Source organism: Drosophila eugracilis, unplaced genomic scaffold (assembly GCF_018153835.1).
Source record: "Drosophila eugracilis isolate 14026-0451.02 unplaced genomic scaffold, ASM1815383v1 contig_722, whole genome shotgun sequence".
Classification (NCBI taxonomy): domain Eukaryota; kingdom Metazoa; phylum Arthropoda; class Insecta; order Diptera; family Drosophilidae; genus Drosophila; species Drosophila eugracilis.
The window spans coordinates 717712-725337 of record NW_024573616.1 but is presented as its reverse complement, the minus strand read 5'-3'; the positions used below and the strand labels follow the sequence as shown (position 1 = coordinate 725337).

Here is a 7626-nt window from a genome sequence, read left to right as displayed (position 1 = left end):
AATGATGACAGGTGTGGAAATTAATACAATTTAATGTGGCTGCCGACCGCAAGAGAATCTAAAATAAATTATGCAAAGATATAAAAAACTGCCAAGGATTACATTTAAAAACGACAATAAATTCATTTTATTGATTTATTTCTTTTATCATTCTTATACATATATAAATATTAATCACTTTCCAATTAAGATAATGACCATTGTTTTTATGTTAAAATCAAAAAAAAAAGGAAAAAAATATTTTCTTAAATTTTGGTTTTTAATAGTTAATTGTTGTCCAATTAAAGATATTTTATTGGAATATATAAATATGAATTTTAACGACATTAAATTTTCTGGCATTTCTATTATTTTGGGCTAATTAAACCTTTCTAATAAGTTACCCTTTTCCCTATGACCATGCCAAGACAAATAGTTTACATTTTTAATGGCCACATACAGTATCAAAATAGCCATGGTGATGGATTTACTTACCGCGAACGCGATCACAGCCGATCTCAAATCAGGTTTACTCTCTAAAATGGTTGTTACACCCGAGGTGTCACTCTGTACGTTAATTTTTCAGTTGTTTCCGTAGTGTAGCGGTTATCACGTGTGCTTCACACGCACAAGGTCCCCGGTTCGAACCCGGGCGGGAACAGAATGTTGTTTTTTTTTTTTTTTAAACATTTTTTGTTTTCATTTCTTACAAAATGAAAAAATTTAATGAATACGACATTAAAAATACCACATTTTTCAGGTTTCTTTCCTTACTTTTAGTAAACGGCGGAGTTTTTATGCTCGATAACAATATCTTATTTTAGTTTCTTAATCTTACTCATTTGTGTGGTATACGGATATTTTTTTAAGTCCATAAAATGCTGAAAAAATTGAATTTCATTCTGTAAAGATTAAATGCGTTTCAAATTTCTTGAATTAAGGAAATATAAAAGAACAAAAATATTCATGGTTTGAATCGCGTCTTCGAACATAACTTCAGCATTTCTACATTTTCTCTCCTCTCTTGCTTGTTATTGCTGACTTCTTTTTTTGGCTGCTTGTAATTCCAAAGAGTGATTTGCTAGTAGCCGAAATGTATCTTAAAAGTGCCTTTTGTGGTTGATCTGTACATCAATCGATATTCAGGTAACTGCACTGTCTTACCTTACCTTTCAGTGGCTACCTGGTTGCCTTTTCGCTGACTACCTTTAAACTACCCTATCTCTTCCCCAAGAGAATAATCATTTATTTGGTCGCATTTGAAATAAAACAATACATTTTTCCTCTTTTTGTCTAATTAAAATAACAAATGTGAATGAAAAAAGTATACTCATTATAAATTAAAGTTAATTTAATTTTTAGCGCTTCAACTTATATTAAGAGTTAAATTTGCTGATGATAAGAGGCTAGGTAAGTTTTAAAATACGATAGAAACCCCGTAACCACAACCGTTTAAAGATTTAAAAGAAGTTGTTTTTGTAAGGCACATTAAAAAATATAGAATCCAAAATTGTGAGATAAATTTTATCAACATAAGTCGGTTTTGCATTTTTAACATTATTAATTATTTAACTTTTATTCGTACCTGTGAATTTAGTGCTTGTTAAGTTTTCTTATAGTATATCTACACTTTATGTCTAAAAATATATTTAAGCTATATCCTTTCCTTGACCGACTCTCTGAAACTTAGGCTGCTGAAAATGACCCACTTCCAGGCGTTTCCGTAGTGTAGCGGTTATCACGTGTGCTTCACACGCACAAGGTCCCCGGTTCGAACCCGGGCGGGAACAAAGATTAATTTTTTTTTAACTTTTATATATAATGTTTTAGTAATATATGAAGATTGTAAACAGTACAATGACACGTACTTAGAGTGCTTCATATAAAACGAGAGTCAAGTCTATTCCTTTAAATAATATTTAAAATTTATTAATTTAATATCATAAAATATCTGCAAAATCAAGAATATAATTATAATTCGCTTTGTTAATTTAATTTTTTTTAAATATAACAGATCTTAGAATGTTTAAATATTTGCAAGTATTAAAGTATCCCAGCATTCTTTGTTCCGCCCACTTTCGATAAGAACGCTTTGCTACAGGCTCAAAAAATATTATTTTAAAAAAGGCAAAGAATTAGAATGTTGTTTATAAATAAAATAAAGATGCAAACGTAAAAAAAAAATAACTTGAATACTGCAAGTAACTGAAAGAGAAAACAAGGTGATGTGTTTCTCACGTATACGAGGTGGCCCATTCACCTCATGACCATTGCATTGTTAATTCTGCTGACTGTTTTTGTCGCTGGGAGGGTTCTTGTTCAAGAACTCCCATTCTGTCACCGAGCTCCGAAAACATTCCTTTTCGGTGTTTTGCATATTTCGGGCACGTTCTGCAATGCGTTTGGGTAATGCCAAGTCATAATTTCCCTATATTACTGTCCTTGGCCCCTTTTGCCATTTTTTTGTTGCCCTGGCAGTGCAACATTTGCTTTGTGCAACATTTTAATTACGCATTCAGTTGGCGCAGACTCGCAAGAATTATGGCACAGAGAGGGTTAAATGGGAACGATGGTTGGGCGAAGGGGGCGTAGTGGCAGGATGCGTACTGCCGCCGGCAGGAGTCAGCTGTTATGGCCATGCCACCGGCCCCCACTTTGTTTAACATCTCGCGCTATTTATGCATAATTTAAGCATTTTATTTTATTATTTGCGCCCCGCTTCTTGTTCTTGCTCTTGTTGCAAATAAATGGCAGCAGATATGCAAAAATAATGTACAGAGCCAAAAACAGTGTTGCAGTGCCGTAACTTTTGAGCCCTTGAATAAACAGGAGAAAGGCTACAAAAGGGGTTTTTTGGCCAACAGCTTGAGTAAATGTTTGATCGGGCTGGCCTAGCCAAAAGTTTTATGGCCCCCGAACTGCGCATAAAATCTTAGCAATTCCCAAATTCTTCATAAAACGTAGTTAGGCCTGCCCCACGGGTCGTGGTTGTTTGCCGCAAAAACATTTTAAGTTTAATGGCAATTAACCTCCGCGCAGCGAAATTAAAATCATGAGCCCGGCATAACCCGCGTATGTGGCTCCACATAAATCTTCCTCCCAAGTCGAAGAAGGGTTGCCAGTAAGAGTTAGCAGTGGAGTCCAAAGGAAGGCAGACATGACACGTATTTATAGCGCGCCAACGACCTTACTCGAGCCACATTGCTAATACGCCATGTTGGCTGCTGCTCACTTTTCTGCCCAGCCATTGTTTTATGTGTGCCTGTGTGCACGTATAATCCACACATACATACTCACATTCCTCCATTTTGAGTGCAAGTCAAGTTGAAGCTGGCCTTGCATCCTTCAGCACACAGAAATAAAAAATGTGGAACAGGATTAACAAACTTCTTAACTAAATTCTAGAGCGCACTTTTAGTCATGACCAATTATATTAGTAATAAATTTACACATACATTTTATATATATTTTATGTTTATTTGTTTAAAAATTATTTAATAAATATATTTAATAACTTTAGTTCTATTTTCAAAATTTCCCAGATTTTAACCAATATTACAGTCCCAATCCTAGATGTTATGGCTTTCATAGTATATGTATGATATAAATAAATTTCATACATATTTCAATCTTCAAGATATAATTTAAACTGTCTAATAAAGAATAATTGTTCGACTTGAAGTTCATAATAAATAAATAGAGTTTCCCTCTGTGCAAATCCCTACGACTCCGCATTTGTATTAGCTGATTGTGTGGGGCGATGCAGCTGAAACAGAGGCAATTGCCGCGTACAAGCTCGTAAATTGAATAAAAGTTCAAATGTTGGCAATTAATAAACCGAAAAAGTTAATGCCAAGTTTGCACTTGCCCCGGCAAGTTGCAACCGCAAGGAACTGCGGTTTGGCAGAAACAACGAACTTACTTGGTTGAAACCGAGCTAGATTGGAGTCTTGAAATATTTGATAACTGGCTTGCTCGAACATCTCAATAATTTATAGAACCTTTTGCTTTTTATAAAGGAAACTACGTATTTTCAAATTTATTCGCAATTTCTGTAGCTTTAATGTCTCTTCTGGTTAATAAATGAAGTTGTGTTTCTTGTTGTACTCCTAAAACACAAATGTTTTTCTTCTCCTCAATAGTGCTCTCAATTTCGAATCCACAATCGCATATATATAAGAATAAGCTTTCCCAGATGCATACAAATATAGAGAGGCACTCCCTTTCTGAGAGGCAATTCGTTTTGTTGGAATTGTCTATATCTAGCTGGCTTTTACCTCTTCCTTTTAGCCCTCTGCCGAGATTGTGGCACACGCTAATTGCTGGAAACGCTTGCAACCTCTTACCATTAAAGCTCCCCTCGAAGGGCCCTCTCTCTCGGATACAGCTCCCCTTTTTACCATCCATTTTGCCCTAATGCGTTGCCATTGTAATGAAGTCGAGCAGCATTTCGAAATCGCTGCACTGGGGGCCTGGAAACAATGCCGGGCTCTAGTTTTTTGTTTTATTTTTGCAAAATAGGTATTGCACATTTGCTGCAGTTAACACTTGTTGTGCACGCTCCAACCTATTTTCAGTTCTAACTGCTGTTTTTGTAATTTAACTGCTGTTCAAGTTCCCACAGCCTGTGACCCCTTCGGTTATGTTTTAATTGTTGTTTTTCAGTTCGAATTTGGTATAATTTTTTAAGCACTTACAGGGAGAGAAAGATCTCAGCTGTAAAGGTCTATAAAATCAGAAGAAATCATGTAATAATTTTCAGTTTCCAAAAAACTAATCTTTATTGGCGTCGCCTCGTTTTAAATTGAACAAATTTTTACATAACAAGTATTATTATTTATCTAAGAAAGTTTAGATATGCATTTACGGTTCTAACTGTTTTAAATATTTCTGAATCCACTTCGCTGAGTTTTAAGTCTTCTGATTTCCCACTGTAAAATCCCTAAATAGAAATCCATTATTTCCCGAATTACTAAGTGGACCGGCTGTTATAAACAAACAATTTCTTTTTGCACCTGTTTCATCATAATCTTGATGGCCATGCAAATTGTTTGCAGCAAACTTTAAATTGTTTTTGTTAGGAACCGATGATTTGTTTGCCAAGAACAAACACGGCCTAAATGGACAGCGAAGGCCGACTTGTTAATGTATTTTCGCCGTACAGCCGGGCTTTTTAATTATTTAAAGCCAAAAACGTGGCGTATTCGCGCTATTTAATAAATGACAGCTATTTGCAGGAAGTTCAGAAATTATTACGCCCTTAGAGAGACAATTTCGCATAGGTTTTTTTTTTTTTGTGCTCTCTACTCGATTTTAATTCCCCTGACAGCAGTCGCCCGACTTCTGTTGATACTTGTTTGTCTTCCCGAGTCAGCCAAACACAAGGCAAAGGAAATCTAATTTCTAGCTGAACAGAACAGAGCAGAAAAGAACAGATTACGCAACAAAAAACGGTTAGATCTAGGGAGTGAAAAAGAATTCTGGTTTATTTTGGCGAGGCCAAAAGGAAAAATCAAGAGACGTCTGACAGCCGAGCCCCCCAAAAAGCGTATGCAGTGCATGTGTGTGGCATAAATCAAAGCTAGACAATTTTGGCTTGGGAAAACATGAGCGGCGAAAAATAAGGAAAACAAGCAACGGGGAGGAAATCAAAAGTAAGTGACAAGCAGACAGGCAGACGCACAGAAAACACATGTGCACCGCAAACAAACAGGATGTCGGGGGCATTGGGGGCATTCAAATTGTGGAAGGAGTTCTGCGGGTCTTTTGGCATGACAAGTTACTCTTTGAATATTTAGAATGCTCCTCGCCACGGACCGTTTAAGTACTTTAATTGTTTCTTGCCAAGTTGTTAACAACATGGCAGGGATCTGGTGCTGCCAAGCCAACGAATGGAGGCAGTTCAGGTGATGCTTTCAAGAGCCGCTATAAATAACTCACCTACACAACAATTATTTATAACTTTTTTGTCTTACTTCCTTGCTTAAGGACCTAAAATTAAATAAGAAAACAATCAAAATGTTGATTAAGTAAAAAAAAAAAAAAAGTACTTTCTTCTAAATGGGCATTTTTATTGTACACTTTTTGATTTTCATTATTGTAAAGATTTATATCCTATATAATGATTTCCCTTTACTTCTTATTTTAAAACTTTAAAGGTTTTTCCGACATTAATCACACTTCAAATAAATCGCGTTGTCTTTTTACCAATCCTTTCCTATCACATCAAACTTATTTTTCCCAAGAATGACGTGTGGAAAAACGCATTCGTAACCGGTTCCACTCTATGCTTAAAATGTTTCCAATTATTTTCCCTTCAGCCGGTTGCACATACACCAGTCTTATCAGGACTCAATAAATTGCTGTCTCGACACGAAATGCACACCTGTGTTTTGGTGGAGAACGAAGGATCAGGTAGCTGTCAGCCAGCTGCGAGTTGCTTAACCTCAACCATCCAGTCAGCCAGCCGGGACCCATTTTTATTATTTTCCAAGCCATAGCTTGGCTTTTTTTAATCACTCCTGTGAAACCCCGACGCGGCCAGACAGTTGGGTATACAAAATATGTCAACAGAGGCGACAGCCGGCAAAAAGAAGGCGAAACGCCGGGCACTGTTTGCTTAGACCTTTAGACACTGGCCAGACAATGGCCGGTCATGTCAGCGGCATTTCTGTCTGCCTGTCACAGCGCTGGCAATTCGGTCCGCTGCGATTTGCCGGAATATTCCAATGAATAAACGGATAAACCGCACTGACATCCCGCCAGGACATTGAATGGATTTGAATCGAACAGCAATTATGTACGAACTTGTGAGTGGTCAACAATTGCATTACGCAGTGGTTAACTTTGAAAGCAAACCATTTTATGCAGATTGCTACGAAAATCATTGAAGATGAAGTGGAGATTATTTGATATGATTGCACTGAGCGAAATGAACATGAATAGCCACTCGATACATCATAATTTAGCTCTGGACTCTTTTATGGTATTGCATTTTAAGGACTGTAAATTTCATATATAATCGAATCACACTTGCTTTTTCTTGTGTTTCATACAATACCTTTTTCTTCGAGTGCGCGAAATCATTCATCGAACCCCATTGACTCTTTCTGGGTCTTTGTGATGAGGGATGCGGATAGAAAACCGCACAAACCGCAAGGGATTACTACATCAGAAGAAACCGCAAAAGGGGTTAATGCACTCTTTGCACATGGGACACAACAAGCCAATTGGGTTTAGTGAGCATTCAAAGGTTGCCAAGGTCCTGTCACTTGTTCGCCATTTAATATTTATTAATGGTCGGGAGTGGGAAAACAAAAATGGGGCAAAACCAAACCAAAAATGAATGCATCAACGAGCCAGTTAATATTAAATTGCCGCATCGATGGGCACAACAACAAAGAGATAAATTTGATTGAGCATCGATATATATATATAAAATATATATTCCAGTGCGGAAAAACTATGCAGAGTTTTGGGCCTGAGGTTTCCATTCCACCCGAACATCAAACGCTTCATAAACGCGCCGGCATAACCCAAAAAACCAGAAGGAAAAACTTATGGCTCCCCGGGGAGACACTTGAGTGACTACAACAACAGTGGGCGTAGCAAACTATTTCTTTGCTCAGCGTTGTGGAAAATTAAAAA

General features: G+C 36.9%; 2 non-coding genes across 2 annotated transcripts; both read left to right on the top strand.

Moving 5' to 3' along the window:
* The first annotated feature begins 567 nt into the window (after nucleotides 1-567).
* On the top strand, nucleotides 568-640 carry Trnav-cac. Its single transcript has one exon. It is a non-coding gene; the product is annotated as a tRNA-Val (tRNA).
* A 1056-nt stretch (nucleotides 641-1696) lies between these two features.
* On the top strand, nucleotides 1697-1769 carry Trnav-cac. The gene has a single exon. It is a non-coding gene; the product is annotated as a tRNA-Val (tRNA).
* Nucleotides 1770-7626: the final 5857 nt, after the last annotated feature.